General features: G+C 46.8%; 1 protein-coding gene across 6 annotated transcripts in view; it reads left to right on the top strand.

Moving 5' to 3' along the window:
- The window catches only part of BDNF (brain derived neurotrophic factor), a 56,720-nt gene that overhangs the window by 24,197 nt on the left and 12,999 nt on the right, over window positions 1-19,524 (top strand). The window contains exon 1 of one of the 6 annotated variants that reach the window (XM_068147832.1): window positions 12,327-12,479. The exons of 4 other annotated variants lie outside the window; for them this stretch is intronic. The gene's annotated coding sequence lies outside the window, so the exon portion shown is untranslated. Of the gene's footprint in view, window positions 1-12,326; window positions 12,480-13,139; window positions 13,403-19,524 lie in introns of those variants that run through there. One more of the 6 variants, XM_068147835.1, reaches the window with a different exon arrangement.

Below are 19,524 nucleotides of genomic sequence, written 5' to 3'. Positions count from 1 at the left end.
TTGAGGATGTCCCTGCTGACTGCAGAGGGGTTTGGACTAGATGAGTTTCAGATGTCTATTCCAACCCAGACCGTTCTGCAATTCTATGATCTCAAATAGTTTTGCTTCCGTACACGTCACTTGCTGCAGCCTGAACTGTGATACCCCTTATTCTGTGGCTGAAAATGTATTGCACCAGAGAAAAAACCCGAAAGATTAATGTATTTATTGCTCTTAGAGTCAACCACACAAGGAGTGAATCTCACAGTATTTCCCATATGAGCCTCTTTTCATGTCCCAAATCTGGTTTATTTGACTAAGTTATTCTAAGTCTTTATACCACACTCATCATTCACTGTGGTATTTGAACACCTCTCTAAGTGATGTGACTAGTTATCTGTCACATATTTTTGCTCTCATCCTCTTCTGAGGGAACAAGTATTTAAGTCTAGGGTTTTTCCTCAGGGCTTTTTATTGTAAGTCTTTCACAAAGACCCTGGTGGCACAAGAGGTAGGGGTTTAATCATGGATTCACCTGATTCTTCTCTTTCTCCGTGGTATTCGCTCCTACACCAGCAGTCGGTCACTCTATCCACCACCTATTCCCCAGGCAGATCTGATTCTCGTGCTTTTTCCGCCCACCACCTGTTGTTTTCCTCTTCCTAAATCCTTCACCTAGACTCAGTCATCAGCTGCCCAACTCTGGTCACAGCCCAGGATACCCACTGCTTTTCTTGCCTCTTTTTTTGAGCTCTTTCAAAGACTCAAATGTCTCTGCCTTCAGAGGGGCTTTTAATCCCCAGTCCACAGCCTTTGGCACCAAATAGTTATTTTTATCATTTACTTTCCTATCAAAGCAGCATTCCCTATAGAAAATTCTGCTGGCTCTAAAATTTATGGAAACAAAAATATCTGAGAATAAGCCTAAATTCTTTTTAAGGCAAAGCTAGAAAGTTAATTTGAAATGGCCAGGATTTCATATTCCTTTATCCATAGGTATTTTCCAGACAAAGCAGGGAGGAAATTCAGACTAATATGAGGCATACACATCGACCCAGGAGGAAAGATGAAGACAATGGACCTTTCAAAATTGTTTTCTTTTGGGTCTGTACTGTTCCCTGGCAAGTCAGCCCATTGAATAGCAATAGGGCAAGACCAAGGCAATGTACTGACTCACCTCCTTGACCATCAGAGGCCATTTGCCAGCTGCTGCTTGTGTGTGACAGCTGCCCAGGGCTCTGTTTAGCAGCAGAACTTCACAGCTCACCTCTGCCAGGGCTGTAAACACCATGATGATGTGCATTATGCCAGTTCCCTCTCAGAAACAGAGAGCTGAGCAGACTTCAGTGCATGGTCCTCCAGGACATGCTGGGGATGATGCAGCCACAGGGCTGAGTCTTATTTGGATTATTTTGTGGTTTTCTCTCTCTCAGTCTGGGTTTCCAGTGTGGCTTAAAGGTTGGGTAAACCATCACACCCTGAGAGCCCATGTCTATGATCAGCCATCCCCATGAAGCTCATGGAGCTAATTGCAGGTGGACATTGCTACCTTCCTGCATACCAATGGCCTCCTGCTTGCCCTTGCTTCAGGCCTGTTTGTGGTAATGAGCCAGTGCTGTTCCACCAGCCAGAGAACTGGAGATAAGAGGGATGGGGAACTGTACAAGGAGGTGGTTCAGGGGACACTGAGCCCTTGATATGAGCAGCCGTTGGGAGGAACAACTATGAAGAGCCCCTGGAAGAGGAAGTGGGTTGTATGACATGAAGAAAGGGGCCCCACGGAGGGGGTCTCTGGGGGCAAGAAATTAGGTGGGTATCTGGCATACTCTGGGTGAGCAGCCTGAACACTTGGCATCACTTTGTTAACCTCTTCTCAAGCCTTGTCCCCAACTCCACCTTTGACTCCTCTGAGAAAAAGGCAGTCTCTCAGATGCAGGAGTTCAGAACTTTGGGCCAGGACACAGTACTACAGCTGTGGGATCAGGCTGTGGCCATGGGATTTCCCTGCACCCCTAAGTACCACTCCTGCAGTGGAAGCCCAGTAGTACCCTCAAAGAGGAGGTTTGGGCTGTAGCCGAGTTCCTTTTCCTTTATCTGTTCTCACAGGCACTGACTAGATGAAGATCTGGTAACACAGATAGGCAAGTGATAGGGAAGGAAAAGTATAGGGTTGTACAGTTAAGCATATACAGAAGGGATGTGCTTTAGGCACCTGAGAACATTCCCAAAGCCCTGTTTATTTTACCAATAAAATTAGAAAAATGTGATGGAAGGCTGCTAACATTTATCTGAAGACTCTACTAGGTGACATATAAAGATTAATTTTAACATACCTCTCTCTTTGGGAAATGAGGAGAGAGAAAGCACTGGACCAGAAAGCAGCCCAGATCAGGACCCTACAAATAAAGAGAAAACTTTAAATGCCTGTTGGGTTAGCCCTGGCCTGAAGAAAGTCACTGAGCTAACCAACTGTGTGTCTGGAGTGTGGCCCCCTGGAGCTCTCGGGGACAACCATGGACCTGCTACCAGTGAGGAGATGTGAGAGTAGCAGGATTTGATGGGTGAGCAGAGATCACAGATACCACTGGAGCCCTGGTGGGCCCATTCTTGGGGAGCAACCCTTGAATGGAAAGAAACAATACATCTTGCCTGGTCTGGGGGAACTTGGTATGAAAGGTCCATCTTCTCAGCAAGCCAGCTTAGCAGCCCTGCAGCTGTCTGCAGGTGCGTCCTGCCTGCTGTACCCAGAACCTTGATCCGGGAAGCTGTTGGCCACCTTCTGAGTCTGTGCTTTTTGTAGGATGTTAGTAAAGGTCAATGGTTACATACAAATCAGTTGTCCTGGTTCATAGAATCAATAAGGTTGGAAGAGACCTCAAAGATCATCAAGTCCGACCTGTCACCCATGACCTCATAACTACTAAACCATGGCACCAAGTGCCACGTCCAATCTCCTCTTGAACGCCTCCAGGGATGGTAACTCCACCACCTCCCTGAGCAGCCTATTCCAATGGATAACAACTCTCTCTGTGAAGAACTTTCTCCTCACTTCGAGCCTAAACTTCCCCTGGCACAGCTTGAGACTGTGTCCTCTTGTTCTGGTGCTGGTTGCCTGGGAGAAGAGACCAAGCCCCTCCTGGCTACAACCTCCCTTCAAGTATTTGTAGAGAGCAATAAGGTCTTCCCTGAGCCTCCTTCTTCTCCAGCTAAACAATCCCAGCTCCCTCAGCCTCTCCTTGTAGGGTTTGTGCTTGAGGCCTCTCCCCAGTCTCATTGCCCTTCTCTGGACACGTTCAAGAGTCGCGATGATCTTGAAGGTCTCTTCCAACCTGGTTTATTCTATGTAATTTTAATTCTCTGTAATATCCTTCTTAAATTGAGGGGCCCAGAGCTGGACACAGTACTCAAGGTGTGGCCTAACCAGTGCTGAGTACAGGGGCACAATGACTTCCCTGCTCCTGCTGGCCACACTATTCTTGATGGAGGCCTAGGACTAGCTTGTCAAACAGGGAGAATGTGTTTTTCATAGACTTGTCTTTCCTTTCTGTCGGCACTCAGGCTCAGCCTTTTTTCCCTGAGTCTCTCTCAGCCCATCAGCACATAGAACTAACACAATGTTAATGGCAAAAGGGTGAGAGCCTGACAAAAGCACAGCAAAGCCAAACTGCGAAAGGAGCTATGTTATCAGTTATGCTTCCCCAGCTCTGGTGACTGGTGCAATTTTCTGGCAGTTAACAGGGTCTAAATTAAGAAGCTAATCAGAACTAGGCCTCTAAATAGACTGGTTCTTATTTACCTTCTTTTATCTTGATAAACCTTTTATAGGATATTTTTTAACAGATCTCTTAAACACTGGTAATAAGAGGCAATAGCCAAAATGTCATAATTTCCATATGAAGGAGTTTCTCGCAGTGCAACTCCTATCTAAAAAGCCATTTTACCCTAATATGGTCTCAGAGTCTAAGTAACATATTCTGTCGCAATGACTTTTGCATCAAAACAATTTTTCTGTTTCATATCCGAGAAGAAATGTTGAATATTTAAATTCCATATCCTTTTTGATCTTAATTCCCAACACAGAAGAGCTCTTTAGGCCTCATCAATGTGCTTTAGGTGCAATATCAGAGTATATTTTTCATATTATGGGATCTAACCCAAATTAAGGAACCAAAGGGGAAGAAGCTCTAGATGGCTGGAAGGGAAAGGGATTCTGCTTGGAGCTGGGTAAAGCATCAAACAGAAATGTAATGGAAGTCTAAAACAAGGGTTTAAATGCCTTGCTGCAAAATCTAGCACTTGGCTCTCTTCTGATTTAAATACTTTGCATTCCTGTTGTCTTCAGTGGTGTTTATATTCAAATAAATGAAGGCACTATAAGGCCACAAGTACAACTGTGAGTTGCAATAAATCATAGCAGATTAAACAAGCTAACTAATGAAATATAAAGAGGTGTTTAAAGCCACCACTCCCTTGTAAGCATTTATGTTTCAGCTACATGAAAAATAAACAGTGTCCAGGAAATAAATGTAGATAATGTTGTTTATGGATTTATACTCCAATGGCACAAGTCCTGAGCCACCAAGAAAAGGCCTCACTTAATGTCTCATCAAGGCCGGGGGTTGATTTTACTTGAGTAGTCTTTGAGTCACATCCAGCCCTAAAAGTAGAGAGGCCTTGGGCATGTTGGGCATGCAACTGCTTTCCTCCTACTTGAGGTTCTGGTTGCATGGCTTTTGTGGTGATGGCCATGTCCCTAGCATCGGATGGGCCTGCCCAGCCACCACCCCTGAAGAACCACGCTGTCCTTGTAGAAGCTGGGACAGAGAAATCAATATGTTTTCCCATTTGAGAAACAGTGTAGAACTTGAGGAAAGTTATTTTAAAATATCTTAAAATTTGTATTGATTTTCTGAATCAATATTTCAGGATTTTTGAATTCCAGAGTAGCCATACCTCCACCCTGTGTTTCACTCCCCTCTCTCTGCATCTAAAAATGATAGTCTGAGCCCATCATGTGCTGCAGAGAGAGAACCCACTATGCATTCTGTACTGCACTTGTGAGGAGGCAAATAGTGTTTTAACAGGAGTGCCACAAGTACAACTATACAAATACTAATTACCATTTAAAGCAGTTCTGCAATGCCAGTCAAAGAAATCACTTCATCTGGCCAATGCACAAAAATAAAGACCCCTGTGCAGATCCTGCTCCCTGGGGCCGGGCTGGATGTTATGATGGAAGGGAAGAGAGAGCAGGAACTCTCTTTCTTGGCATCTTGTGCTGTGCATTAACATTCTCCGAGGAAGAGGTGAGCTCACAACCTGATGGTGGCCCAAATATCAACCCTTTTGCTGCTGTCAGTGCTCACACACCACCCGTGTGCTCCTCCTCCATGGATAAACACCATCCCTTTTATCTGAACAAGTGGAAACCACCAGACACATGGCTGCCTATTAATCTCCAAAGTGGAATGTAGTAACATTTATACACAACATGGTTCCAGTCATTAAATTAGTGGAAGATTAACAATCTCAAGTGCTCAATAAACAGAACCGACAGCAAACAAATGAAACGTGTTAGTCAAGGGAAATTTTGGCTTTAATGCAACTAATCCAGTACTTGTTTCTTGAGCCACAAGTCACAGTAACTGGAGGAGGAGAACATAATGTGGTCTGGGTTTCATTTTGAGGGCTCTATTTATTTTTTATTGCTGCACTGATGATTTTACTTTGCAATTACCAAAAATATCTACTGTTCCTCAGATACTTCTCTCTTTAACGCTTTAGGAGGTTAACATGAAAAACATTTTGAACTCTCGAGGTGCTTCTCAGGTACAATAGCTCCATTAAAAAATATATACCTTGAATTCATCTTTAAACACATCTGCTCATTAAAAGTATTGACGTGGCTGTTCTTTAAAGAGGGACAGAGCCAAAGCACCTTAATCTCCTTGGGAAAATGAAGACAGCTATCTAAGTGCAGCATAAAATGCCTTCATATGAAAGTAGTTGAGGGCAGGAGAGCTAGAAGAACTGTTTAATGTTTACACATGCTTTTCATTCCCAAGGATCTCCGTGTACCCGAGGAGGATCCCTCCTGCCATCTCTGGGCCAGAGCAGGGCCCCTTGGGCAGTGGGCGCCCAGGCACAACTACCAGCCCCCTGGCACCAAATGCCATCCTCCATCTCCCCTCCCCTACTCTGTTTGCTTTAGATCTCTTATTGCCCATCACCCTCTGGAGCAGCTGTACCTGGCAAACAGAGTGCTTGAGCTTGATGTCAGGGGAGATTTTAGTTACTTAAATAGAAATAAACTACAAAGGAGCATTCACAGGGCTGCAAACCTGGGGTTGAGAGGCTTGTTTATTTTTAGGACATACCCCAAATAAGCTTTGCACAGTTATGAACTGAGCAGGTTTTGGTAAGACACTCTGACAGGATGCCTGGCTAAGTTTATTAAACCCCTGGAATCTGATCCCTTTAAATATTAAAAATAATCCACTGTATTGCATCTAACTGAAACCCACTGAATACTTAGAGGAAAGGAGAGATGAGTCAATCTCAACACCTTTCACCCACAAGTGCACAAACAGTTTTCTGATCTTCTTTAATCATAGAGCTCCAATGGCCGGATTGGTCATGGGAGTGCATCTCCAGCCATCTAATCTTTCTGCATTCGGCTCGAGTTTCCCCCATCCCAAGTAATCACACACAACCTCTTTGGGGGAGAGGGGATTTTCTTTTCCCTTCACAAGTCTGCGGCTCACTCAGAGCCTGCTTTTCTGTTGTTGTTTCATGCTGTCTTTTCTGTTTGCTGTGATGGAGCCATAGCCAGGCTGTGCCTTTGTTAGCAGGGAGGTCAGGGGTGAGTGGGAAAAGGCTTGGGCACCATACGCCAGATACTCAATACACTGGATACTCTCAGACACCACCCAGATACTCTGCTCTTTGCTCAGGTGCTGGGTGTTCAGAATGACAGCAGTAAGGCAGAGATACCTGGGAGATAAATTCCCAGTTTTAGCAAGTGTTGAAGCATCAGGCAATGATAAACCCAACTTTTAGTTTTGATGCTGGATCAGATTTATCCTCTCTTTTCATTGTTCTGATCTTCTCCTTTTCAGCCATGCCACTGTCCTTGACAGCCACTTTCCACCCCACAGCATGGGACCAGCTTGGCACGGCTCTGCACCAGCTGCAGGACTAAGTGATGAGGATGAAGGGTCAATCCTAGCTGCCCCCAGCCTTTCTGCATGGGGAAGAGGGATCTCATGTCTAGTTTAGGAGTCCCATTGTCTGAGCAGCATGTGGAGTTCATGCAAAACCCCAAAAGGGAAGTCTGGAGATTAAATAGTGAGGAGTGTGTGTGTGTGTGTGTGTGTGTGTGTGTGTGCATCATTCAATGTATGTGGTAATTGTCACATATAATTCATATTCCATTTCTACCTCAGCTGATGCCAGTAGAGATGACTACTGGTGGCAAGGAGCAAACAGAGGAGGGGTGTGCTCACCAAACAAGTATGTTCATGAGCAGCTTAATAAATTTATATATAATAGACACACGTGTTTCCTCATTTGCAAGAGACTAATCTGCACCTACCACAGAGCTCTGTTGCAGAGCAGTTTCATGTGCATAAATTGTACTGAAATCCCTGACTAGAAGGCATGGGACAAGATCCAGGGTACAGAGCTCCCCATGTGATGGAAAGCTGGCATACCTCTAGCAGACATGAGAAGAGACCAATTATTTTAATTGTTTTTTTGAGTTTTAAAATCACTTTTGCTGTAGCTGCAGGGTGACAATTCTGAGTTATTAGGTGATCCTTTCTTCAGCAAAAATGTTGTGGTTTCAGAGCCTGTGATTGAATGGGTAGGTTCCACCACTTTATCCTGTATGCATGCAGCCTACAAACTGTATCTAATGAAAGATATCTGTGCCTGTATTCCCATCTTTCCTGTTTCACATAATACTTTCCCTGCTAAAATGAGGCCAAAAGGGCCTCTTAGCAGAGGTTGTTCACTGAAGGCAAAATTATGCTCGATATTAAGAGCAAGTACTCTTTGCTATTTAAGGCACAGGCTGTATTCTGGCCACCCAGCAAGCTACTTGCAGACCAGTACCAGAGCAACTCTTCATGGGCTGAACACAACACCTCAAGGCTGTGAGATCCAAGTGCCACCAACCCCATTAACACACAACATGTACCCAGAAGAGGCCATGGCCACAGCTTGGTAAACCCCTGGGTGCAAAGGGTTGGCTGGGGAAGCTCTCACCACCCTCTTTTTCTCTTCACTTTGCTCAGCTATTGCCTGGCCTATTACAGAGACACTGTGTGGGTGAGCAGAATTTGGGTTTGGTCCTTGAGGATGCTGAGGGTTCTCTAGCCCTGCTAATGTTCGTGTGGAGCATTAGGCTCAGCTGTGTGTGCTGCCATCACTGAATCCTGTGAGAGTGCTGCCACAACCCAGTCATCTTCTTACAAATGCCTGCAACCTCCAGTTGTGTTTATAATCCACTGCAAATTTTAGCATTGCTTGAGTTGGAAAAGTTTATTTCTATGAACTTTCCAACTCTTTAATGTGAAAAAGTAGCCAAGATAGGTAACTAGGAAACACAAGTAAGCATAATTAAACATAAAATCCTTGGAGTGATATGAGAATTAGTAATAGGAATTAGTAATAGGAAAAATACTCTAGTGTCAAAACCCAAGTACCTCAACAGCATTCTCATTTCTGTAATCAGGATTGGTTTACATTTCCTGACAGCCAAGTGAGAAGCAGCCCAAATTGTAGCTTCTTGACCTTCTTCTCGTTCAAAAGCAGGTCACAATGCTACATGAATGAGGAGTGTAAAGACACATTCATGGGAGGAGACTGGATCACTAGTTGTGTATTGACTAACTATGGACCTTGTAAGAATGTTGCCTCTTTGAAATATTGACCTTTTTATTGCTTCTCTTACAATTGCAATGGGGAAATCTAAGAGCCCCACAAACTACTTTATCATATGATTAGTTTATCAGTAATTTTGGACCTCGTACATCAATCACTGTAATGCATAACCTCCACTGAGACACAAAACAGATGTGCATGCTTCTGCTTTCTTCTTTATAGTACCTACAGTATCATTAGTGCCTATGCTGCAGTTTAAATTGAATTTAGCAGAAAGCAATGGTCTTACCCCCCTGCAAGCCATCTGATAGTGCTGCAGGGATAAATCAACATTATCATGATTGACGACTCATGCTCTTTCTTAGTCTTCCCTTGTTGCTGGATGGAAAAGGTTGAAGTGTGATTTGTGTTTGTAAAGAATTGCTTTAACTAGTTAAGTATAGGGAAAAGATGCTGAGTTTCAAGGTAAATGCTAGGAGGTGAGCATGTCACAACAATGCCATGGAGGGGCAGGATGCTGAATGAACCAAACCAAAACCAGCAGCAAAGGGCTTGTCTGCCCACCTCTTCCCCACACAGCCTGGGGTGTGGCTTTCCTTTTGAGTGTGACTCAGCTCTGATGCCTGTGAAACCCAAATGGGGAGAGCTGGGAGATGTTCTTTTTCAGACACAACAGGACTGGGGTCACCTGGGAATACATAGGAAAAACTAAGGTGTCTGATCATTGCATCCCATGTAACCCACAGATTTCAAAAGTGAAGGTTTATGTATAGCTCCAAGCTTGTGCTAGGTCTTGGGGACAAAGGAGCTGAGCTCTGACCAGGGCAGTGACTCCACATGATAACTATTAGCTGCTTCACAAACTAATACCTTGTGGGCAGAGCCTTTTGGGGTTAGTTCATACAAAATTCTCCTTGAAGTCAGGATCTGATTGAAAAAAAAAAAACCCAGAATCCAGCTTGCATGTCCATTAAAAATCCAAGCAGATCATTATTTACACTACTTTTTCATTTTCCCAGTAATCCAGCACTGGTTGGTAATAATCCCCAAAGGGCTGATTACACCGGCAAGATACAGCAGCTCTCTGACCACACCTCTTCCCCAGGAAAACCTCTACATCAGGGCAAAAGGCAGCATGTTTCCAGCAGAGCAAAATGGGAATTTCAGTGCACAGTTGCCTGGAATTGATGGTTCTCATGTTCTCAGCAGAGCTAAGCTGAAAGCACATACCACAGAGTGAGGACTTGTCGGGCAGTCCGTAACATGCTTCCTTTCCAACATTAAAACCTTGTTCTGATTGCAAGCAGACTTTTTAGGAATATGTGCCTTCTCCTTCACTCCTGAGAACAAGCCAGCAGATGCTTTGAGGTCTCTAAAGCATGAAACTCACTGCTGCTCATCTGCATGTCTAGTGTACCAGGAGAAGAGTTCTTCCTCCAGGTGTGAAGTGTGTAAGGTATTACATAACAGCTGATTGCAGTAGCCTCTGCTCCTGCTGTTTAAACGTGGTTGGTGGATCATCCAAATATTTGCAGGTGTCTTACGAACACAGGATATTACAACTGTTCTGTCACATCACTATGCAAAAAGGCTGCTGAGAACAGGCTTCCCTGGGGAAATCAGGCACCCACACGAATCCAGTTGTACCTGGCAAGCTGGCCAGTCCAACACGGTAAAATAAAACGCAGACGTTAACTTAGCAAGTTCCAGTTTTATGATGCCTGTGTTTGAAATTGCACTCAAATGTCCCCCTGCAGTATCACTGAGGTTATACCAGTATATTAGAGCCGGGAAAGTAGTGGTGGATGTATTCCTAATGGCAGAACTTGAATATTACAGACACAGCTGAGCAGGAGCTGGCATGAAGAGCCAAGCCTTCATTAGTGACTATCGCTCAGACAGCAAGAGCTGGGCACGATTCCTCAGGACCAGGATGTTAGTGAGGACTTGGGAAAACTGTCTGCTTTCTTGTAAACGGAGTAGATTTGGACTGGAAATCACTGGGACAAAAGAGGTGGAACTGTCTTTACAGCTCAGTGACACCTTTAGTTCAAGCACACGAAACCAAACCCCAAAGTAGTAAGAAAGGTGGTAATTGGGTACTTCAACATGAGTTTTAAAGAAGTTCTTGAAGCTGCAAAGGATATTAGCCACCAGGATTGTTTCCCTTAATATATATTAAAAGCTGGTTTATATGGAAGGCCTTAGGTGTACTCAGGTTTCAAACGCCTGGGATGTTTTACTGCTTTGCTGATCTAATAAATGCAGGTGTTTCATAGTGAAAGCACACGGGCAATCAGGCTGGCTGTGGGCAGCAATGAGTTGCACACATTTCTCCTTATATGAGTAAATGGCCACAAATGTACTGAAGTGACGGGCCTTTGGCATTAACTGCGATTAGGTGGCAGCCAGGCTGGAAGGTGTGGAACGATGATTGTTTAAACCAATTCACAAAGGTAATGGGATTTCTTCTGAAAATCAACCACCTCCAGTTTGACCAGTCTTGGGGTGAAGTGGCTGGGTCCCACGGCTGGCTTGCACTGTGGGATGTGGCACAAGGTGCTGCGCCTGGCTGACACATGCTCCTGCTCACTGCAGCCAGCTCGGCCGGGGTACATGCCATCTCTCTGTCTTTACCAAGATCAAATGGAGCTACTCAATCAGGCGATGCCATTATTGCCTCCACCATGCAATTTCCACTATCAATAATTTACTGTATTTGCTGCGCAGGCAGAAGGGGGAAACAAGACAGATTTTTGCCAGGGGGGACGGGAAAGCACCCCGCTGGCAGCCGGGCAGAGCCAAGCGGGGCGTTCCACCCAGCATCCCGCGGGCACCGCGGCTGCCCTGGGCTCAGTCGGCCGACTGTGGTCCGACGGGCGGCTGCGACTGTCGGTCCCTGCTGTCAGTCCCGGTCCCCGGCCGGGCAGAGCGGCCTCCGGGCACCTGGATTGAGCACCCGCGCCCGCTGCGCGCCTCCAGAAAGTCACCGGTGTAACGTTACCTGGGGCGCTCATTAATAAGCAATGGCTGTTATTATCTTGATTGCATTCTTAATAGGCAAACTACGGAGAGGTCAGCGCGGGAGCGATATTTAAATGGATCGGGCTTGCTTAATACCCGCCGGAGTAAACCAATATCCCGCGGCGGGCGGACCGACCCCCCCTCGCTCCTCTCCGCTCCCCGCCCGACCCGGCCCCTCTGCGCCCTGCCCGCCGCTCGGGGGGCTCCGGAGAAGCGGGGGCCGGGCCGGGCGGGCGGGGCGGGGGCGGTGGCGGCGGGGCCGGGGAGGCGGTGCGGAGGCTTTAAGCGGGGCAGCGCGGGGCGGCGCGGTGCCTGCGGCTGCCGCAGCCGCTGGCCAGAGACGCCCGGGCGGGCGAGGGGCGAAGCTGCTCCGCGGGGAGGCGGCGGGGCCGGGGCGGGAGGCTCCCGTTGGGCGGCGGGGGTGGGGGATCCGGCTCCGCTGCCCTCCCGCCCCTCATAAAGCTTTGATGAGACACTTGAGCCGCCGCCTGTGTTGCCGGGGCGGCGGGAGGCGGCCGGTGGGACTGGGCGCCCGGGTGAGGATGTGACTTCCCGGAGGGGATCCGGCCAGGCTTTGTGTGGACGACGAGGTACGCGGCGCCCCGCCGGGAAACTTGAGGGACCGCGGTTGTGCGGGCGGCTGCGGGGCCGGGCGGGCGCAGGTCTGTGAGAGACGTCTGGGGAGCGGGAAGGGCGGCGGCGCCGACAGCGGCGGCGGGGCGGGAAAAGCTGGGCAGCCCCATGCCCCTTTGTTCCCGCACCTGTCCGGCCGGTACCCAGCGGGGCTTTTGTTGGGGCGGGACGAGGCAGAGGCGCTGTCCCACAGTGCATGGAGGAGAGCGCGGGGCCGGGCTGCCGTTGGGCGCCAGCGGCGCTTCCCCGACGGCGGCGGGGGGCGAGGCGGGGCCGGGCGGGAGCGCGCTGTCCGCGTGGCGGCGCCCTGCGTGGGGTGCGGCGGACGGCAGTTGGGCGGCGGGCGGCGCCCCCTGGCGGCGAGCGCGCGGCGGGGCGGCGGCTCCCGTTTCTGACCCTTCCTCGGCGGCTGCGGGCAGGGGACCGGGGACTGGGACGGGCGAGGGGCCCGGGGGTGGCGGGGCCCCGCCGTGGGACGAGCGCAGTGAGAACCGGACTGTGGTGGGCGGGGAGGTACTGGGGGCCGGGCGCCGCCCCGGTGCTTGCGAGCGAAGTGCCGTCAAGGAGCGGAGCGATGCACTTGTTGAAGCTCAGCCGTCGCTGGAATGTGAAGCACGTCGGGCACCCTCACGGGAATTCCGGTGCCATGGGTGCTTTGTCCTCTGCCTCTCCCTACTTCCACCGGCCGCTGAGCGCGGGGAGCCCACTGTATGCGGCGGGGAAGGGAAGGAGCCTGGCGGCGAGAGCGGTGCCCGGTCCTGTTGGGTCTGCTCGTCAGTGCGCTGGGCGGAGAGGGGAGAGGTCGGATCCTACCCACTAATTTGGATATGGTCTTAGGGTAGAAAACAGCCTCCAGCCAGACAGGAGTTGGCGTTGAACGGTAACTTGGGCTGGCAAAGGTTTTGTTACTGTTTGGTAGCCTTGTGCTGTCCCACTGGATTCTTTTCTCTTTCATGGGATGAGGAGCATAAGGTGTTACAAGTGTTGGGTCACACTTGCTTTGCTGCTTTACTTTTAAGCGGTGCTATTGGTGTCTTGGTTTGTACATGACGGTTAAAGTATGTACTTCTCCTTTCCGTTTATGGTTAATTTGCTGCTCCGAGGTTATGACTATTGTGAGATCAATAGTCATTGCTTATTTATGTTTCTAGTAACGCAGTTCTAATGAATGCAAAGAATCTATCCCGGCGATACACTTTTATTTATTTATTTCTTCAGCGAGTGTTTCTGTAATCTTTAATTCATGGTGTGATAAGTACATAAAATGAATTTCCTCGGTTGGCTTTAGATACGAGCAAAGGGCCAGGCAATCAGCTGCCTGCTTGTGGGCAGAAGCAGCTATCGCGTCACTAAGCTGGAGTGTGGCTGTTTGGTAGCAGAAGTGAAGGGTCTGCTCGGTTTGTAGGTGCTGGCTGTCCCAGAGAAGAAAGTCGCCATACCGTCTTTTGTGTCAGGTAGTGCCTTGGTGCGATCAATGGCTCCACGTGCAGAGCAAGAGTGCAGCCTGCGAGCACGTGGGTGACAGCTTGGCCCGGAGTTAGTCTAGGTATGGAACAACGTAAGCAGAGGGGACACTGTTGGCTCTAACCAGGCTGTGAATCCCGTGGTTTGGCAAGAAAGAGGAGGTAGCAGCTGTCAGGGGGATGCTATAACTCCCTGCGCACAGAGCAGCAGGGTACTGGCTCTGTAAACAAACCCAGCGCAAGGGAATGAGAGAAAGCAAACTGACATTCTGCGTGCTCTGGGAGCAGCAGGATCGAGTGCCATCCCTCACCTGGATCGCGGGGAGAGCTACAGCTCTGCTTCAACTCTAAATGCCTTGAAGCAGCTGGTAAACGTTTCAGCTATTGACTTAACATGACTACATACAGAAGCCTTTCCACAGGGCTCTGTAACTCACAATAATTTTCTGCTGTAGTACTACCACTTAATGTTCAGCTTCACTGAGCCTTGGCTGGGAAAACCCATTTGTAAGTAGTGTGCCTTCTGTTCACGCCACCAGTACTCTCTGCGTTCTGGAGCTGCAGGCTACATCCTGTCTTTATGTGGCTGTGGATTCGGGATAAACTGGGTGAGAAGGATCAAGAACACTTTATCTGAATAATTCAGACATAACACTGGGGGGAAATGGGAAGGACTTTTACCTTGGAGGGAGTAAGGCTGAACTAGGAAAAAGTTTACTTTCCAGCAGCATGCTTTTGAACACGGAGGCATTGTGTTGTAGTATAGTGCTATGTGAGTACTACAGCGTGCTGGAATACTATGAAACGTAATGCACAGATGCAAAGGGTTATACTTAAAAGTCCTTGCAGTACCTGTAGCACTTTCTGCAACTGTTACTCTGCTGTTACAGTGAGGAAAACATAAGAAGCTGCATGTTTTGCTCATCTCTGCTGAGGTGCAGATGTAAAGGCAGGTCAGGAGTTACTTGTGAATAGGAGACCCTCTCATCCTTTCTATGGGTAAGCCTACATGAAGATGAGAATTCACTGAGTGAACTGAGTAGTAAGTATGGTGCTATTATTAAAATAAACTTTAAAAAAAAGTGTTTCCCATATCTGCCAGCCTGGTTTGTATGAAAGGCTGAAATATTGTTCTAAGAATGTGCCCTGTGCCTACACTGGAAATCTCACATTAGGTGGCGTGTGAATTGGTCGAGGCTCCACTTAGAAGAGGATATATGCTTTTAACAGGCTAATTGCTAACTTGTCTTGACCTGTTTTCAAGCATGTGTTGTGAGCACTTGGTTCCTCCTAAACAGCAAAAAGGCTTCTTAATTAGGAAGCTCTCAATCATTTCTTAGATCAGTTCATAGACTGCCTTGGTAACACTTAGCTGTGAACACCCTTTCCAAGGAGCTTTTAAAAGCACTGAAGCTAAGCTTGGCATATTGTAAAAATGGAGTGGTAACTTAATAGCCTACTGTCTTCAGTTCCAGCCAGGTGGGTGCTGTGTGTACCAGCTTTTTCCTCATGGTACACCATTGGGAAGCAGTACAGCTGTGTACTGAGCAAACTGTCATGGGGCTGGTAGGCTGTGCCCCCTGTCTGTCAGCTCACAAATCTTACTTCTTTGCTTCCTTATCCATACCCATTGTCCAGACTGTAAAGTTCTTTGGGACAGAGATTGTCTTGCTTGTCTTTATTCCTGGAACCTGACCAGAGCTCCTCAGTAGTCCTGTAATGCAAACAATAAAAAACAGATTTCAGTGTGCAGTGCACACAGGCATTTCTGCCATGGTGCCTTAAACTTGCATCCTATCAATGTAAATCCTTACGCTACTCAACTTGGAAACATGAGAATAAACAAAAACAGAAGAAAAATGCTTCCATTTTGGAGATACATGTGTGAGTTAGGAGGGCAGCCATTGTACTATGGCCTCTGTCCTCTGGTACAATCTTACTTTGATCATGTTGCTTACAATTCTAGGCTCTGAGCAGTCCAATGAGAAACACTATTTGCAGGAGTTGTCCATGCAGAACAGCACAGTACTATGTGTGAAGTATAGGTGATCTGTAGGGTCAGGCTTGTGTTTTCCTCCTAGTCAACATTTGGGACCTAATACCAGGCAACTGGTGGAGTTCAATTGCTAAACCCAACAGTGGCAATGAACATGGAGCAGTCTGAAATACTGGAGATGCTGTGGACTACAACTACCTGAAGTGAGGTTGTAGCCCGGAGGGGGTTGGTGTCTTCTCCCAGGCAACCAGCACCAGAACAAGAGGACACAGTCTCAAACTGCACCAGGGGAAGTTTAGGCTCAAGGTGAGGAGAAAGTTCTTCACAGTGAGAATTGTTAGCTATTGGAATGTGCTGCCTAGGGTGGTGGTGGAGTCACTGTCCCTGGAGGTGTTCAGAAGGGGATTGGATGTGGCACTTGATGCCATGGTTTAGTAGTCATAGGGTCTTGGGTGACAGGTTGGACTTGATGATCTTTGAGGTATTTTCCATCCTTATTGATTCTATGACTTGACTGAATAGGCAACAGCCTTATCACAAACCAGCCAATCTCCTCTCAGGCACCATTTATATACCCTTTATAAATTGTGAAGGGAGGGTCGGCCGGAATGATGCTCATTGGGCATGATTGTAATCCTTTAGTAATACTGATTCTAGTGGTAGCAGAACATCCCCATTACCACATAATTTGGGCATCACAAATGGATACAGCTGTCTGAAGATGAGTACCATGGACAACCGGAGGAGGCAAAAGGAAACTTCGTTTAGTGAATTTTCATGCCTCAGTGACAGCTGCCATAAGGCTGTAGCAGTTGTATGCTTTCCTCGGTAAGAATATTGTATCTTTCAGAGAAGTCATTCTTTGAAACCAGTTAATTAGGACAGTTATTTCTGGCCGTGGCATTTCTACAGAACAGAAGGCACGATTGTTCTTATGTTTGTTTCTCTGAGTCCTTTGATCGACTGGAAGCTCTCGATGCTTTACGCTATAAATTACCTCAATACTTCGGCAGTTCTTCTCTCTTCTTGTGTACTTGGTTAGGAAAATGCACAAATCCTTGTGACTCAGCTTCAGACTACTATAAATTAGGAAGAAATGGGGCGGGGGGTGGGGGGGTGTCACACTTCAAATTAGGAAAGGCAATTCTAGGAGGATGGGAGGGCTGCTGGTTGCTAAATTTGAGATAAGCATCGCTTGGTATCTCAAAATCTGAGCAGCTACCGCCACCTAGAGATGCATGAACCAAATGCGCTGCTAGGGCTGGCTCTTGCAAGGGAAGTTGCACAGATAAAATGAGTGAGGCTGCTACCCCAGTCCTCCTTGCTCCACAGCAGTAAGCTTAGTGCATGCATGTGGGCGTTCTTAAAACCTTTAACTGGGGTGGTACTTGCAAATCCTCTTTCTAGCTATGCAGGTAACTAATTGTTCCACGTCTTCCTTGTGTGGCTTGAATAGGTAAATAAGAAGCATTGCTTTCAGTAAATGATTTGCTGACTGGATTTTTAGACTACACTGAAAACTATTTGCAAGTCAGTTTTTTACTGGAGTGTTACTGCTGTCAGTGAGACTTGATAGTGTGTCCAAGCTCACACCAAAAAATGCCATGTGGAATGAGTTCCTCAAGGATTTCATTTGGGGTGGGGGGTGCTCCCTATCTCATCACTGAAGCATACTTGGGTAGGTGCTGTCCTTTAGTAGATATTTGGTGGAGCAGGAGAAGAAAATGCTGATTTCCCATAATGTATTGACTCAGCAGCCTTTCGTTTGGGAAAATCCTGGATCCAGTGAAAGCAATTTCAAAACTGAGTATAAAAATTGAAGGGGGGTTGTAGGTATTTGTGGCTGCCTCGAGTCTAACAACATGGAATATGCTTTTTATATCAGCCCCTTGGTTCTTAGGATGCAGATACCTTTTTCTTTGATCTCACAGCTTCTGCTTGTTTTGTACATCAGTCTCTGGCTATAGTAGGTTCTTCCTCTATGCTGGGAGAGAAGAGTAAGCACTGTTCTCTATTTCATTTGTGAGGAACTGTTTTTGAAGACAACTATGTGTCTTTTTTACCCACTGAACTCAAGCTCATGTTTTTCTCATGCAATTATTTCTGCTTGAGTCATTTTGGGGGCTTTTATAAAAAGCCATATCTTATGGCTGTCAAATGCCCAGTGGAATAAAACTCAACTAAATCTCTGTGGGACTTTAACTTCCATCTCACAGAGCCTTGAAAATACAAGCCACTAGTTGACTGCATGTACTGCATATCTTTCTAGGTGATGGTTTTGATAATTCTTTAAGATACCTGAAATCTGTCAGCGTAAAGTATATCAGGGTAAATGCTTAATGTATAGCTTCAGAGGGAACAGTTTTCCTGGGGAAGCTGAAGAGCTGGGATACAGGGATATTTGCCATTCAAGTCAGGAAACAACTCTGAACTGTTTATGCCAGATCAGGGTGTATGAGAGAGCTGTTGTCCCAAACTAGCATTTGAAAAACTACCCTTGGCTTATCTGGAATTCCACATCCAACATCAGCCTTTCTAGTGGGTGCATTGGGCTACAGGTAGGCTTGTAGTCCTTTGCAAAGATGTAGCATAGCAGGAGATGTCTGAGAAAAGATCAGACTAAGCAAAGTCTTCAGCAAAATGCTGCTATATGCTTTTTATTAAGTCAGCATGCAAAAGACTTGGAGCATGTTGCTCTAGTTAAGGCTGTAACAATAAGAACAGGACTAAGTCCCTCTCTTTTCCCCCCCCCCCCCCCCCCCCCTAGAATCCTGTAATACATATAAAAGAGAGTTAAGCTTAATCTTGTGCCAATGCATGTTGTGCATTATCTGATGTGATCAAGCCACTGCTTGCTTTAAACATAGCAGCTCCTGGAGAAATGCAATTTTGTCTAGATTAAGGAATTAAAGGTTATGATCTCTGGATTCCTTAGTCCGTTATGCCATTTAACTTTCTAAGCTTGGTGCAATGCTTAGTAGCCATATGGTTTAGTTTACCTTTCTTTACACTGGCTGTGGTGCTCTCTGAGTGTTCAGTACTTGGTATACTGAGATGAAAATGAATTCTGAACTTTATTCAAGAGCTGGATTAGTAAGCAAACCACCCCCCACCCTTCCCTTAGTCATAGATGTCACTGCACCACAGAAGTGTATTGACATTGTTGAGATCAGCCACAGGACTCATTTTGCAGTATTTCTGGATAATTGTGCCTGCTGGCTGCCTGTATTAAGACTTGATCTTCACTTGCTATTTACATTCCTTTTGAGTTGATAAACCAGTTTGACTGAGCCATAAAGGCAAAGAGAGAAATGCTACTTGATAGAATTTGTACTGAAGGCCAGTGTGAGTCTAAGGGGGAAGCAAAGCCACTAACAAGTTCAAGCTGGCAAGGGTAACAATCAGAGCCCATGCTAGGTAACTGGTGAAGTATGAACTTGCTGCTGAACATCATGACTGCCCTTTTTCTTTATCATGGGTTGAACCAAAGCTAGAAATAAACACACTGGGAGTTGTCCAGTTTTGCTCTTCCACATATAAATG

This window comes from Melanerpes formicivorus, unplaced genomic scaffold (assembly GCF_026170545.1).
Source record: "Melanerpes formicivorus ecotype bairdi unplaced genomic scaffold, bMelFor1.0.p_v2 SCAF_16, whole genome shotgun sequence".
Classification (NCBI taxonomy): Eukaryota; Metazoa; Chordata; class Aves; order Piciformes; family Picidae; genus Melanerpes; species Melanerpes formicivorus.
The sequence above is the reverse complement of the archived record's forward strand: the minus strand, read 5'-3'. Positions and strand labels throughout refer to the sequence as shown.